This window comes from Photinus pyralis, unplaced genomic scaffold (assembly GCF_008802855.1).
Source record: "Photinus pyralis isolate 1611_PpyrPB1 unplaced genomic scaffold, Ppyr1.3 Ppyr1.4_LG1, whole genome shotgun sequence".
NCBI classification, from domain to species: Eukaryota; Metazoa; Arthropoda; class Insecta; order Coleoptera; family Lampyridae; genus Photinus; species Photinus pyralis.
In genome coordinates this window covers 37,881,409-37,897,753 of record NW_022170249.1, presented here as the reverse complement: position 1 = coordinate 37,897,753, position 16,345 = coordinate 37,881,409, and the positions used below count along the sequence as shown (strand labels likewise).

General features: G+C 36.6%; 1 pseudogene; it reads right to left on the bottom strand.

Annotated features, from left to right (window-relative positions):
• Positions 1-2,307: 2,307 nt before the first annotated feature.
• On the bottom strand, positions 2,308-5,782 carry LOC116160895 (annotated as a pseudogene).
• Positions 5,783-16,345: the final 10,563 nt, after the last annotated feature.

The following is a 16,345-nucleotide window of genomic DNA, read 5'->3' as shown; positions in this document are numbered from 1 at the left end:
TATGTATTCAAGTTTATCGTATCACCTTCAAAGTAGACCTCCTTCTAAAATAATACACTACCTACGAGCATACTAATTTTTGAAGGTCTTCAGACTTCGGGAACCCCCGCAACGTACGCATTTTCAAAACTAATAGGATGCTTTGATCGATAATAATGCAAATCTATCAGCGGCCTGTACCAAATGTTCGTGTTCTATAGAGGTATGGCGATATTGAATATAACGAGTGAAGGATGTAAATTTTTATTGTGCATACCCCTTTGTATCAATCAAGCTTCCTATGACCGCGGCCACTCATCGCTGTGCAATCAGTAGTATGCAGTTTTCCTGTCCAGATGGATAGTGATAAATAAAACTCTCCTCGAAACCGTTCGATAGTCATTTGTTACGAGGATGGCGGGTAAGAATGAACTCTTTTCTATTTTTTCATCAAAAGTTAATAGATGTTATTTTTTCAGCGCAAGGTGCCGCGATAATTTTAGGCCCAATGCAGACGGCATACGGTAAATACCCACATCCATACCTATTCTACGTTTTTAACCTTATATTTACAGAAAGGAGCTTGTGCGCTAATATATAATTTGTTTGTTTTTTCCCTGCCCGCTCCTGTTCTGGTTATAGGTTAGAATGGGGACCTACCTCCGAGATGGAATTATAGGTTAGAATGAGGGTCCTCGCACCTGTCTCCTGAAATTACAATTTCCTACCCTATACCTATATGTCGCATCAATCTAATAGAGGGAGCCGGTTGAAAATATACCTCTTATGCATTACGACGCCAATAGATGGCGCCTCCGTACCATTTAATATAGTATATCTATGATTTAATAATATTTAGAGGTTCGTTATAAATACAACTATCGAAGCATTATATCATACAAGTCTAGTTAGCCTAGTGGTTATGCTATAGGACTTGTAAACCGATGGTTGGCGGTTCGAATCCGCCCCATTAAAAAAAATTTACCGGGAACTTGCATCTTAAGGCGTTGAGGATTCCAAGAACTTGAGGATTCTAAGAAACTTACGAGCGGATAAATATCATAACGAATACCAACGTTGCCACATTTACTAACTGTTTTGTTGCCGTCAAATTTTAGGTTAGAACAGTTAGGAAGTAAACAAGGTGGGATTAACTGGATTAACCGAAAGAATATTTTGTGGTTATTTACTTTTTAAGTTTAAATAATGAATTATTAACTTGAATGATTTTATTATACACTGATACTGATAATGCGTGTGGACCTTTTCAATTATTTTAAGAGGAATAATGCAAGCTTAAAATGCTGTGCGCTTTTTTAATAGTTCTTACATGTGGCTCTTAATAAAGATATTGAGGAATTTCCATAGTGACCACTTTTCTAATTCGGTCAGATTTTATACTTGGACTATAAGTACGTACCAAGCCTACTTTGTAAAAATGTCTTGGCAAGTCTCATTCACCAACTGAAGTGCACCTAAATTCTTCGGGGTGCATATTGAAACAATTGATGCAAAGCAGGTGAATTTTTTGTTGTGGCAGACTGAATAGGCATCCTATGTCTATCAGAATCTCAAAGAGCTTCCACGGCCTTCAACTCAATTCGAGCGTATTATCTTGCGCAAGCTGTAACAATTGTTACTAGCCTACACAAAGCGCCCCCAACCAACTCGATCTATTTCGAAGCGGATTTTCGTACCGGGAAAGTTCCGCAGCTTCGAATTCCGACGAATCGTAAAGAACTATTCATATTGAAGCGAATATATTCGCGTCATACTCGTATGTGTCTAGTATTGAGAAGAGTTGGTGACAACGAAAAACAAAGAATACTACTCAGTAATCTCAATTCTTCACAAAAATGTATACATCATCAGATGAAGAAGAAGCTCTTGTAATGTTAGCAATGGAGGACGACAATTCAAGGTAAAATTATTATCTATAGTTATCCTAAAACAACAATATGGACTATATTATGAATTTAATCTTAGGAAAAGAAGAAAATGGGTTCATGATATCAATCTAGAAAGACTGAAATGTGGGGAATATCACACGCTGATGCCTCAATTACGAAAAGACGATAAAAGATGCTACATTTATTTTAGAATGACAATAGATTGTTTCGATGAACTGTTGCACCTTGTAGAAAATGATATTAGAAAATCAGACACGAATTACCGAGAAGCTATTTCTCCCGAAGAACGGTTGGCCATAACATTAAGGTAAGAAAATGAAAAAAAAACTGCAGGCATTATTTATATCATTAATTTACTACAGTAAAAGAGAATAAGGATCAAAAAGCTCTTTATTTCAAAATAACTCTAAAATATACTTTATGTATTGTAAGGGTTAAAGGAATTGACATAGTTGGAAACTGATGGATTATGAGAAGCTGCTTGGTTGCAACTCTGCGCCAAGTTGTGTAGTGTAATATAATTATTTTCACAATTCACTTCATAGAACCCAGAAGTATTCGATTCTTTAGGTAATGCAGTGTCATTTGGTGAAGGTAGGGATACAACCGAAATACTTCCGACGGAAGAGGGGTTTTGATAGGTGTCTGTAGTTTCAGCTCTAGATTGATGGCTATTCAAAGAACTTTCCTCCAATTGAAGCAACTCCTGCTCCATGATAACTTGCGCAATCTTCATTTTTGTTTCAATTTGCCTTCTAGGAGAGAAAGATTTTACCGCAGAAGCATGAGCCAAAAACAGTTGATCGGTAGCATCATGCACTACTCTCTTTTTGCTCTCAAAATAACTGATCGTATCTTTCACAGATGTGGATGGCTCAGAATTGCGTTTTCTGTTTGTTCTGCCTGTAGAAGAAGTTTAATTTGAAAGAGTAACCCTAGGAGCTTCATTTCGAGTAGGTTTCGATGAGGAGGGTTGAATCTTATTCTGGGAATCATCTGTCTGAGTTGTTAGTAGATTTTTACTACACGTTGGTTTCTGTACTGCGGAATTTTCATCCGTTAATATATTTTCGGGTGATTCTATATTTGGGAATGCTTCAGATTCTTGTGTATCAACATCTGTGACATTGGATGCAGTCTTAGCAAAATTTAGGAACGGTTTGAACGATTCCATATGATCTGCCCATATCCATTTTTTTTTATCGCTTGCCGCTTGTCCAGTTCTAGTTTTATTAGTTCTTATGTACTTAGCGTACGTATCGCGCAGATTCCTCCATTTTTTTTTAATCTCATCCCCTGAAACAAAATACTCTTTTTTATGTATCTGGCTACCGGAGATACATTTTATACAATAGGCCATAGTTTTAGAGTCGGGTTTTCGACTGTAAGTGCCATAGTTGTAGAAGTTTGTGAAGCTTTATGTAGAAATTTGCAACATATTTACTTGCCCGAACCAACTACAGAAATATGGAAAAAATCTGAAGAAGGTTTTAGAAATACCTAGCGATTCCCAAATTGTATTGGTAGCATCGATGGCAAGCATGTTACTATCAAGTGTCCAGACAAAACAGGATCTAATTATTGGTGTTATTTGAATAAGTTTTCTACAGTATTAATGGCTATTGTTGGCCCAGATTATAGATTCATTTCAGTTGATATTGGCGGTTTTGGTAAAAACAGCGACGGTGGAATATTCGAAGCTTCCAACATGGGAAGAAGATTTGAAACAAATCAGATGGGTGTACCTGAGCCGAAAAATCTCCCAGGCCAGAATGAACTTTCCCCCATGTCTTAATTGGAGACGAAGCCTTTGCACTAAAACCATACTTGTTGAGGCCCTTTCCATACAGTCAAAGCAGAACAGATATTTTTCAAGGAAAATTATAATGTGAGGCTCTGTAAAGCGAGAAGAGTAGTAGAAAACGCTTTCGGAATATTGGCACAAAAATGGCGTATATTCTACAGACCAATGGAAACAAAAATTGATATTATCCTCGCCATTAGAGATTGCCGGTACGTCATAAGTAAATGACTCTAGCTATCCAAAACGTTTATAGTAAAGTCACATGAAAAACAGCACATCAAATAAAGACAGTGAATATTCGAAGTGCATTTGAAGGAAACGAAGTGAGTTATTGAATGAGATAATGTGGTAGAAAGAGAAAAAACAAAAACGAATAACCAATGCGTTTTGTAAACCGTATGAACTTGAACTCTCATTTGACTAAAATAGTTCTTCCGTATATTTGTTTGACAGTTGTGATTTTTAATTGTTCACCTGTCACGCACTTTTAAATCATCGGTTACGCACTTTTCAATCAGTTCTTTTGAGAACTAATCCGTCACTTACGTGTATCCTATGTCTGCAAAGGGTAAAACTTTGCATACACAAGCACAACAGCTTGTGTTAAACTTAGTGCAACATTTTGAGAAGGAGAAAGAAAACGGTGGTCCATTGATACCCGTATCTGCTGTTCAAGAAGTAAGTGTGATTATATATACTTATATTTTCATTTAGTACAAACACACAATTATAGCGAGTGGCCCACGCTTTGGGTATATCTGAGAGGACGGTGCGAAGCATCAAGACAAGAGCGGCATCTAACCCTGTTTTGGAAAGCCCGGGTGAGAAACGACCCCGCAAGAGAGCCAAATCTGACCTGTTTCGTTAAAACACACGTTCTATACTGCGTAGGGTAGAAGGAGGATCAACTTCAGGATCCGGTTGAGAGGCTGCTTATTTCTCATTTCTGATTCCTAGTAATCTAACATGTGCTAAAAATGTAAAAAAAGTATATGAAATAGAAGTAGAGTGATAGTGACAGTCGTATATTATATTTTGAACACAATGAATATCCATTTAGTGTATCATTTTGAATTTATCCTTATTGTAAGCCATCATAAGTAACAGTGAGTAACTTTGAAAAGTGGTAGTCTTGCAATGTGCAGCTGGGTGTATGAAAATCATATAACCTATAAATTGAATAATTGTGAATTTATAATTCTTTATCGGCAAACTCACTTATGAATGCAAGACCCGACCATTATAATAATTCTGACGTAGCGTAATTACTAAATGTTCACATTTTTGGAAAAATTCCATTGTAATGAGGCAGCTTACAACAATGGGTTTATCTTACCATATGGCCTGTAAAAATAACGCATTAATGACCTGTTAGATTACAAGGATTTTGTTTTCTCACCGTCTTTATTACGTTATATTTTATACCAATTAAAAACCAAAATCGACTAACGATACTTTCTGCGATTTGACAGTTTTGCACCTTCAAATAAACATCCAATAAATGACAGCTGTCGCCATCTCGGAGTATATTTTCTAATCAAGTTGGCATTATTACGGAAGTAATTTGACTCATATTTTTCATATTAAACCATACGATTGTGAACTATGACGTACCGGCAATCTCTAATGGCGAGGATAATACTAGTATTCTCATTGTGAAAACTGCATGTATTTTGCATAATTTCCTAAGGACAAAAAATGTGATGATAGATTCATAGAACTTTTAGATCCACCAGAGCCTGAACTTGGAGCATTTCAAAATTTGGACAATGACCCAAGGAGAGCTGCAAGACTGGCATTTTCTGTTCGAGAAAAATTTGCCACGTATTTTAATTCAGTGTTCACGATGAAAATAATGGACTCTTCTTGCAGTAAATATAGTATTGTTTAGGCCTCTGCTTTTCTTTAGTCTTAGATGTAGAAAAATAAACCAATACAAATCATAAAACTACTCACCATTTTCGCCTATTTCTTCTCCTATTCTAGTCCAAATCTTGTCCTTTTTCCTTACATTTTTATAATCTTCATGAGAAAGGTCATAGAGAATAGGATACTTTCGAACCAACTCAATAATTCTCTCCATTTTCAATTTTTTCACATGCCCGAACGACGAAAATCGTACTTGTCTGAACTGGTATACTTACCACAGTGGAAACAATTCAATGCGAATCGTATGCGGTACGGAATTCCGCAGGTAATGCGAATTTTCCGCGTTGGTTTGGGGGAGCCTTAAAGGTAACGAATTTTATACTACGAAACGTAGAGCACTTTCACTGTCTTCCTACGTAAAAATATTCACGCTAAAGATATTCTCTAGGACAACAAATGTTTTCTTAAGTTTTACTACAACCACCTTGACTTTCTTAAGCGGCCATTCGCTCTCTTCCCTCTTTTTCCCTCATACCAACTTACTCACTAAACTCCCTAGAACTTATGTACAGTATGTTCCCAACTTAATTAACTAACAAATATTATATACAGTATGACAAAATGAACCAGCAGAAATGTCTGTGCTGTTACAGTGGTTTGACAATTTATTATTTATTAAAAGGCGAAAAAGAAAAAGCAATTTGGTATAAGTTTTGTAGTTTTTAAGTAGGTACATGCATAATATCCGGTAATATTTCACAGGACGTTTCACAAGCTGAGGTTGACATGAGTACTTAGGATGCATTCGAGGATTTTGGTGACAATGTTGATGGCAACGGAAGTGAGGGTGTCAGCATAATAGAACTTTCCGAATGCGAATTAGAAAAAACAAGTATTACTCATATTCCTCCTAACGCAAAAGAAACGTTGAGAAAAATAATGACGAAGAGGATCACATTATACAAAACGGCCTGAAGGTGTTATCGGACATCCAAAAAAATGTAACAATGAATAACATAGGCACATTCCAATATGGTGCATATATCGCTAAGGAATTTGGCGTAAATTGAGGATGCCGAATTATTAAATGATGCAAAGCACGAAATTAATAATATCGTTTATTTATATAAAAAATATATATTCAAAATGTAAAAAGTGGCATAGAAATTATAGACACTCAATTTTAATTAACTTCTACAATTAAGGTTGTTACAATAGGAAAGTATCTGCTTATGTTAGTTATGTTGAAATATACAATTTTAAAAGCTGAACTTCTTTACGGCCTCCCATTGCCACGGCACAAAACCCTCTTCATAAAATCTTTGTAAATGTGTTTCTAATTTCAATATGACCTTTAGCAGATCGATAAACCCGGCTGGGTTCTAATCCAGTTGAAAACACTTCTATTCTCCAACTTCCTTCTCTCATGGTAACATCTACGTTGTAAAGCAAGTCTTTAGATATTTGAGTATCAAACCCAATATAAATAGGTTGCTTCCAAGAACTAAACAAACCTCTTACAATTACCACCTGCATGTACTTATGTGGTCCAAGAATTTTATCCAGTCTGACATCATATTTATGAATTGTTGACATTTTAATTTCGTCAAACGATAAAACACTCACTTTTCAAATTTTTGCAAACCTTCACCAACACTTGCCATGATTGCTAATACATTATAGAGAATTCCACTCTGCAGATCCATATTCAGAGCCCATCTTTGTAAGGTCGAAATTCCAGCTAGTGGATAATCGTGCGTAAACATATGCTCTCTTACTTAAATATCGCAATGTAATGCTTTAGATAGTTCATCATGAGTCCATCCCGCACGAGTCTTATTTTTAAGAGTAATTTGCAATTGATTTTTAGTAAATACGTGTGATAATTTTTCTTCTAAATTTTTGAAACAAATAGCTACAGTCTTTAGTTTTCGTCATATGTGGCAATAACTTTTTCAGCTGTTCTAAGACGAATTTTAGTTTGTTCTAATTCTTCTTTTAATTGCTGATTGTTGTTCCTTAGATCTTCTATTTGTTAATGTAATAAACCAGAGGGACTGTTAGAACTCGTATCAAAATTTTGTGGAGGAACGTATGTCTCTTTAAGAGTCAATGGGCGAAGTTCTTCTAATATCTCATTTTGCTGCTCCTCTTTCAATCTACTGTCTCCGTTTGTTTCTTCGTTTGAATCGTTTTGTTCTGTATTGTTGTGTTTTTCTGGTAGCAGATGTTTCGTAGGATAAGCTAAAATGTTTTAAAAGTTAATGAGATTGGTAACCATTAAGGGAGAGTGGGGGAATTGTAAAGTAAAGAAGTAAAGAAGACTGTTTGTCTACCAAACCAACAACTAGTTCGCATGCGGAGAATGAGTCTGTAATGACAAGCGAGTCTTCGACTACAGGTACAGTCTCAAACATAGAAATCGAGTCAATGGCGCCGGTGGCATCCTGTTTCGAGCCTTCGATAACGGAGCCTACAGTTGGTCTGGAACCAAGCAACTTACCTGTTTCGACATCTTTTCATCCTGTGTCTAAATTGGATATTGGTTTTTATTCTAATCAAGACAACACCGTGGACAACTATTTAAAAACCCAAATTCTAAAAGAGCCGTGGACCCCACCCAAAGATCAGGCGCGGATCCAAGGGGGGGCGATTGGGGCGACCGCCCCCCCTGAGAATTTTCGTATGAAGCAACAAATGCACCAAAATTAAGAAAAATATGAACTAAGAATCGTTCGAACTCGGCGGAAACGGTAAATCTAAAATTCTAAAGAGTAAAGAGCGGTATTTGTTCTCGCCTATCTCATAAGTTGACACTTATTGCGTTAAGTAGGTACCTGCCCTTTACAAATCTGGTTTTCCTTGAAATATTTGCAATCCTGGGCCCAATGACTCAGTTTTGGCCTTGGGACTGTCTTGGCATAATTTAGTACAATACAGACTATTTACATAGAAAAGGAGTAAGGACCAGGAAACGCCATAAGCTTAAGCTCTTTAAATTGACAATGACTAGCCATAAATTCTAATCCTTTGCACATCGCATTTCTGTTTAAAAAAATCCGTTTTAAAACTTCCTGGTAATAATACACATTGTTGACATTGTACGTTGTAGTTATTAGAAAAACGGGACGCTACAAAAATTATGATCAGTAGTAAGTAAAGTGCAGTGCAGAGTTCACCACTTCAGTGCGTGTCGTGCTCGTGTGAACTGCTAATCTGATTCTGATAACCGAACAGAAAAGTAAACAATCGGCGTCAAATCGTCAGTCGTCTTTGGAATTAAATGCTTATTTTTAATTTTTACATCGTATCTGTTCCGTATCATATTTCGCCTGGATTTAATTACTGTGCTAACATTTTGTGCATATGCAAATTAATATTTGATTGTGCTTGCAATCGAAGATCACAATTTTGCACACCATGTACTTGATCGGTTTGCTAATTCCAAAAATAGAAGACTTGACATTATCTTGTAAATATTTCTTTATAAATTGCGTTAAAACTCAGAATCTTTACTTTTATTTAATCGCCCCCGGTGAAAACTTCTTCTGGATCCGCGCCTGCCAAAGATTATAAGTTCCCACTTCCACAAAACGAAATTTGCGCTTTCAACTAAAATGGATAGAGAGATTCCCCTGGTTGTCATACTCTGAGTATAAAAGTGGAGCATACTGCAGAATTTGCGTCGTAATGGGACGTTCGCTTAATGAAGGGAAAGGGAGCCATCAGGCGGGTCGGCCAGCTTGTTACTGAACCATTTTGCAAGTGGAAAAATTCATTAGAAATATTTGAAACTCACGCAAAGTCAGGATATCATAAGAGAAATTCGGTATTGGCAGATAACTTCCAGAAAGTAATGTCTTCGCAGGCTTCTTCAGTTGATGAACAGCTGGTTTTTTAAAGAAAGAGACAGCAACAGGAAAACCGAAAGAAACTAATCCCCATCGTCAAAGGAATAGTTTTTTGTGGCAAACAAGGTATCCCCTTAAGAGGTAAAACCGACTCGGGCCGGATCCACATTTCATCAGAGTCTGAACAACCACTCCAAAATGATGGAAATTTTCGGGCACTCTTGCGATACGGAGCTGAATATGGGGATTTGGGGATAAAGCGCTTTCTGAACATTTGGCCACTTCACAGAAGAATGCCCTTTAAACAAGCCCTCAAATTCAAAATGAAATAATAGACATTTGTGGTGAAATTATTCAACATAAGATTATCGACGAAGTAAAGAAAGCCAAATTTTTTGCTGTTCTCGCTGACGAAACGACGGATATAGCGCGTGTGGAGCAGGTCTCGCTGTGCTTGCGATATGTTGATTCAAAAGAAGATGATAAACATCATAAAGTTAAGGAGATGTTCCTCGAGTACATTCCAACTGTTGACGTCACAGGATCTGGCCTCGCAAATCTGATTATTACAGCTTTAAAAAAGCATGGACTTGAATGTTCTCATATGGTTGGCCAAGGATACGACGGGGCTGCAGCTATGAGTGGGTGTTTACACGGTGCCCAAGCGTATATTCGTCTCGAAGAGCTCCAATCTAGCCACAATAAGGAAACGTCACAACAAGCTGTCCAAATGCTTAACACACTTCGATCTTCGAATTTTGTTATGTGCTTGGTGATTCTTCAGAAAGTCATGAGCTATACATTATCACTATCAAAACAACTGCAAGCAATTAATACCGACCTCATCACAGCATTCAGCCATGTAGATGATATTAATGCTTTGCAACTTTTAAGAAAAAAAGCCGACGACGAGTATCCCCATCTCTATGAAGACGCAAAAGTTTTGATTGAGGAAAACGGTGGTACGCTGCAGATGCCACGCATCGTTGGAAGGCAGTTGAATCGCTCTAACATACCCGCCTCAGATATGTACACGTATTACAAAATAAATTTATTCCTCCCCTTCCCGGAACATACAATTCAACAACTGATTGAGAGGTTTACGAAGCACCGTAAAGTAATATCGGCACTATCTCGTGTGTTACCTTCAAATTTTGGGGACAGTTCTGAAATTGAAGAAGCAATTTCCATGTACTCGTCAGTGCTTCCTGAAAGAAGTGCATCTGTGATCAAAGCAGAATATGAAGTGTGGAAAACAGTTATGAACAGTACCTCGCCTACTCCCAAATCAGCTTTGGAATGCTTAGATCACTGCGATCAAAAACTATATCCAACATTGCTACACATTTTGGCCACTATTCCTGTTTCCACTGCTACCCCAGAAAGGACCTTTTCAAGCCTAAGGAGACTAAAAAACTACTTGCGCAACATAACAAGTGAAAACAGACTGAATGGTTTGGATCTCATGAATATTCACTATGGAATAGAAATTGATGCAAATGAAGTATTACATATATTTAAAAAGAAAAATAGAAGAATAATTCTCTAATGCGATGCAGTTTCTGTGCTTTATTTTTATTCGCATACATATTGACGTTATTTTATGCACTCTTTGTCGTTTTATTTACTTGAACCCCCTCCGAATCTAAAACCTGGCTACGCCAATGGCGTCGTGTGCGCCAAAGATAAAATTTGCAACGCGTTGCATACAAGGTTTTTTGTAATTTCGTCAAGAACTTTATTTTAAGGTTGAATACCCATGTATTACCGTGATACCTAATGCGTTGCTATGGATAAGCAAACTGTCATCTTTGTTTGACGCAACCTCGTTTCGCGACTTTTATGTTTCAATCGCATTTGGGAACTTTTTGCTAGCCAAATGAACGATTCCGATGAAAATGCAAGTATTTCATCCGCCGTTGAAGCAGCTGCAGAAGAAGCTAGTTCGTATTTACTTCCTCCGAACTCACGTCGAGCATACGAGGCAGCATATGCACGCTTTGAGGTTTAGGTTACGCTTACGTAGCGACAATTGAGTAGCATTAGCTAGAAGGTACCTATTAACTAGCGTATTTTCGTTAATTGTTTTCGTATAATTGATTGCGTTGAATTGTAAATTAAAGAAAAAATAAAATTTTAGTAGTTCAGGCTGAGAGTCGTGTAGGTAGTTTGGGACTAATGTACCAGTGCGACAATTTAGATTGCGCTACGCCAATGTGTCAAAATGTGGCACTTGTGGCTAAATGACGGCTGTTTTAAAACTGAAAACGCCAACTAAGTTTAAGTATTTGATAACGAAATTACAAAAAGACATATTTTACAAACTGCCTGACCTACGGATTTTACGCACTCTTCATCGTAATAGAAAACAAACGGGACAATTTTCTTTTTGAGTAAACTGTCAATAAAATTTAACAACTACTAACAGTGTAGTTTTTTTTGTCGCACATAAATGTCACGTGGGCAGAAAATCCTCGAGTTAGCACTTTTAAATACTATGTGATCAAAAATGAGTTGCTGTCGAGTCGCCTTTGAAATTTTTGTTTACATGGAAAATCGTATTTAACTTGAACTTCCAAAGGCGACTCGACAGCAACTCATTTTTGATCGCCCGTTAGTTGTAATGAACCAAGACCAATTACGTTCTTCAAGAAGAAGAAGAAAATCACGTGGAGTCTTCTCAACAACTTTTTGCAGACTTTGAGGACACGACAAGTGGCGTTTTATGCAAGGAATAGAAGAAACTTTAACAGCTATAGAAAAATTATTGCCAACAAATCAAGATAAATGTCAAGTTGAAGATTGCAATAAAACCCCCGACGAAATTCAAAGTGGCACAGAAAGCGAAGACATTTAAGCACATTCCCTCCTCAAAAGACAGAGAATGAAGGAAATGAGAGTGACATGGATTTCGAACCAACGGGTAATGGTAACCTGCATGTACGTCTTCCCAACAAATCCAATGGTCACCTCGACATCACTACCACCACCATCCTCACAGCCTACGCAGATCTACTAAATGCTTCACTACTACAAGGCCAATTCCCAGAAGCTTTCAAGGTAGCCATCATTGTTATACACCACAATAAACATAAGTAATAATAATAACTAATTGAAAACTTCCTAAGAACAAAAATTGCCTAACACAAATCCTTTTATAACGAAATTGAGTTTGCAGCTGGTAAGCTATGATCAAACATTTAAGCACTTCGTTTAATCAGTTTTTGTCATATTTTTTGCATAACAAGTTATCGGCGGAGTGTGGTACGATACAAAATCAATCACTTGAGATATGATACGTATTGATAGATACGAATTCGTAAATATAGTACTTCATAGTACTACTTTCAATCAGTCTTGTGTTGTATCAATGTCATTTGATGAACGCTTCACGTAAAATGTTTCTAAGCAACACTTTAACATGTGTTCCAAAAAAGGGTTACCCGCTGTGTGGGTTTTAAAACAGCAGTTGTACTAAATTCTCCGTAACACTTAAATTGATAACAAATGTCTGCATAACGTTCTGTCAATACCCTAATTCTTGACAACTCATTCGTTAGGCTATTATTTGAACTTGCTGTATAGTCATATATACGTCACTTTGATTTACTTTTCGTGTGCATTTTGAAATGTGTCATACTGCCGTATAATTTGTCTAAGCTTAGGGAGGAATTCTCCGTTTCCAGACTTTCACTGGGCGATAGCGTCCCATTTTCCAGTCAGTAATGTTTTAAACCCTCAAAGATATTACATGCCTAACTTACTCGCGACGCGACGCAAGTGCGCTTAGACTTGCTTTTAACAATCACATAGACTATGTTTATACATTAGTTATATTATTAGCGTAATATATTTAAATAAGTTGTAACCACTTGTTCAATTTTCCTAACACCGCGGCCATTGTCGCTCGCCGTACGAGAAGCGACATTTTATTTTTGTATCGAAAAATTCAGACCCTACATTGAAGGTGTAAAATTCAGTTATATCAATCACTGATCATTACTCGCTTTTGTGGCTTAACAATATTAAAAACCCCAGGTGGGCTGTCAAACTAAGGGAACACAATTTTGATTTAATACACCGGAAAGGGAAGCATAATATTGTGCCGGATGCACTTTCCCGAATACCAAGTATATCAGAACCTTTTGTAAATTCTATTGATGTTAGTGATGAAAAATTAGATGATTGGTATTTGGATTTAAGATCTAAAATTCTAGCTAACCCTAAAGACTATGTACAGTGGTGTGTAAAAGATAATATAATTTACAAATATGTCCCATTTAATTCCTGTGTTACGTCTAATATTTCAGAATGGAAAATTTTAGTGCCTAAGTTACAAAGACCTAACATAATATACTCTTGTCATGATGTTCCTACGGGCAGTCATCTAGGAATTTACAAAACATTAGCTCGCATAAAAGAGCTTTATTATTGGCCTAGGATGCGCGTGGATATTATTCGATACATAAGGAAATGCAAAACTTGTGCATCTCAGAAAATCACTTCGTCTCCTCCTTTAGGTCTCATGGGGGGTGAAAAAAATGTACGTTTCCCATTTCAAATTATTAGTACAGACATTATGGGTCCATTCCCACGATCAAAAAAAGGCAATTCCTATCTTTTAGTGGTTAGTCATTGGTACAGTAAATATACTTTACTCTCTCCCATGCGTAAAGCGACCACGTCTATGTAATAACTTTCTGTGTCCAATAAGAAATTTAAAATTTGTAGGCTTCTTTTAAACAACAACCCATAATAGTTTTCTCTTCTTTATCGATCAAGTCGACAAGTTCGCCTTTTACAAACTCCTCTAGCCTATTAATATCCTCCTCAGATAAATTTTTAATCCCGATTTTATTTGCTAAACCGGACACGTTTACTATATTTTTTAAGAATAGAGGAATTTTGACTTCTAGTTTTTGTTCAATGGAATTGATAAATGTATCCTCCGTATCCCCCCAATCAGAGATTGTCTCAATATTTGCTGTTACCGCCATTGTTTGTTACACTTACGAGCACACCCACCCGCGCTTCAAGAAAATGCGAGAAGAAAATGCTATCGCAGTAAAAATGCACAGCCTAGAGCGAGGCATAGTGACTCACTGTTAACTGCTATTCATAAATAAACCACCTTTATTTACGACCTCGTTTACGACTGTTATTGTTGCTATGTACTTCATAAAAATGAAAATAATTCGTAGAACAATATTTCCTTTTCAATTCTTATTATTCTCGAAAATAACTTGGACTACACATAGTCGTCGGCATTTCCTTTGAAAAGTACGTAAACCGAGACGCTCGCCGAGTAAACTTAATCCTTTTGAATTTGAGCAGGTATATCACAACATTTAATGTACTTAATCCAAGTAAAAATTCCCATAAGAATTTGCACAAGTACTCTATACTGTACTGTATTCATTTTAAGAAGGTAGCGGTAGAAAGCATAGGGAAGCTTTAACCTTCACTGTGATTGGTTAAAACATGAGTCAGTATTACAAAGAAACCGACTGGTGAATTTTGTAAGGTGGTAGTTTATGTTGCCAACTAAACTGCCGAAGTGTCATTAGTTGTTATTGTCAAAGATTTATTTCTGTTCGCAGTGCTGAATATTTCCACTTTACAATAATTTGGTGCCGTTTTATATTTTTCCTGTGTGTGTTTATCTTCAAACACAGCGCCATCTACTACCTTCTTATAATGAATGTAGTATAGGGTGAGTGATAGTGCAAACGTGCGAATTGAGCAATTCTTTATTAACTGAATCTCACTAAAACCAGATTCTAAACTAAATTAAAATAATAGTATATTATCAGAGACAACATATACTACAGACGGTCAATCTTAAGGGGAAAAAGCACGCTAAGTTCTGTTTCAAATGTCCCCTTATTTAAATACCTGCTATCCCTCTATTTTGCTCCATCTATTAGCGCATACAAAAATGTGTTGGTTCTTCTGCAGATTTCTTTTATTCGAATGGTTTTGCAAATTGTCTAGGGAAAGAAGTATTGATACTTTATTGTTAGAAAGTTGTCTCACTCCCACACGAAATCCCCATATTTACGTCTGGACCATTATACTACGTCTGGGCGATAATCTTTGCAGGTACACATACAGAGCAAATATCACTTCTTATTCGCAATTACGTATTACCATTGTATTTTTTTTTTTAAAGTGTAATCTCCGTGTTTGTTTATATACCTACTTACTCTATTTGCTACTTATCTCTCCGTTTGTGGAATAAATCTTGCAATCAGCAATTTAACTTCATTTAACTTGGATAAAGAAAACCTAAACGTAGCAATTTTCGAATGAATATTTCCCTCATATGTAATAAATCCCATATGAGGTGTGCAATTATCGGTCAATTACAGCGATAATTGCATTGTAGAAAACGAAAGAGCCCTGCGATAATTGCACATTTCATGGGATAACACTGCAGACAATTTTACAAGTAGGTAACGTGAGTTTGTAATGTTTATTCGGGAAATATTCCCCCGAATTACACTGGTCCATCAAAATAAACCTGACTATTCAATTCATCTAACATTTGTCACATTTCAACCAGTGAAATGTCTCGATTTCAAATTGCTGCGCCAATGGGAACGAATTATAGTGACTATTCAATTCATCTAACATTTGTCACATTTCGACCAGTGAAATGTCGAGATTTCAAATTGTTGAGCCAATGGGAACGAATTATAGTGATAATTTCACGTGTGGTATTTCAGCGATAATTCAATGCGATTATTCAATGACATTTGTCAAACTTCCACCAGTGAAATGTCGCGAAATTTTGTCGTATTAACCGGAACATTCTTCTTAGTTTGTTAATCAATTTCGACAACCGACATCACCACATCTTTTAATTTAATCACTCATAACCAATTAGCTTGGAGCACAAAAGTTCGAATAGAATCAATAGCAAAATAAAA